Source organism: Morone saxatilis, unplaced genomic scaffold (genome assembly GCF_004916995.1).
Source record: "Morone saxatilis isolate NCDOM2014 unplaced genomic scaffold, NCSU_SB_2.0 Contig8, whole genome shotgun sequence".
Classification (NCBI taxonomy): Eukaryota; Metazoa; Chordata; class Actinopteri; family Moronidae; genus Morone; species Morone saxatilis.
The window spans coordinates 4,330,570-4,330,890 of record NW_023340257.1 but is presented as its reverse complement, the minus strand read 5'-3'; the positions used below and the strand labels follow the sequence as shown (position 1 = coordinate 4,330,890).

Sequence of the window (321 nt, the reverse complement as noted above, 5' to 3'; positions counted from 1 at the left end):
GGGGGGGGGGGGGGCTTTAGTACACCCAGTGTGCTTTGCTTCTGCAGCTATGCCAGCTGTAGTGCCTGCCAGGAACGTGCCGGCATGCTTAAGGAGAGGAACAAGTGGCAATGGAGCAACACGTTTGGCTCACTGATCTAAAGGCCTGCACTGCATCCGACAGCTTGAACTCACTGACACCTCATCAGTGCTACATGTTAAAACTGTATTATAGCATTAAATTGGTTGGGACCTTTCAACCTTTGACCCTAAGAAGTCTGTTTCCCCATACTCAGTCCCAGAGCTTTGCACATCGACATTAAAGTTACGCTGGAGCACACA

The 321-nt window shown here is 50.2% G+C and overlaps 1 protein-coding gene across 2 annotated transcripts in view; it reads right to left on the bottom strand.

The window, feature by feature from the left end:
• The window catches only part of fbxo46 (F-box protein 46), a 10,945-nt gene that overhangs the window by 5,236 nt on the left and 5,388 nt on the right, over window positions 1-321 (bottom strand). The window lies entirely within an intron of this gene.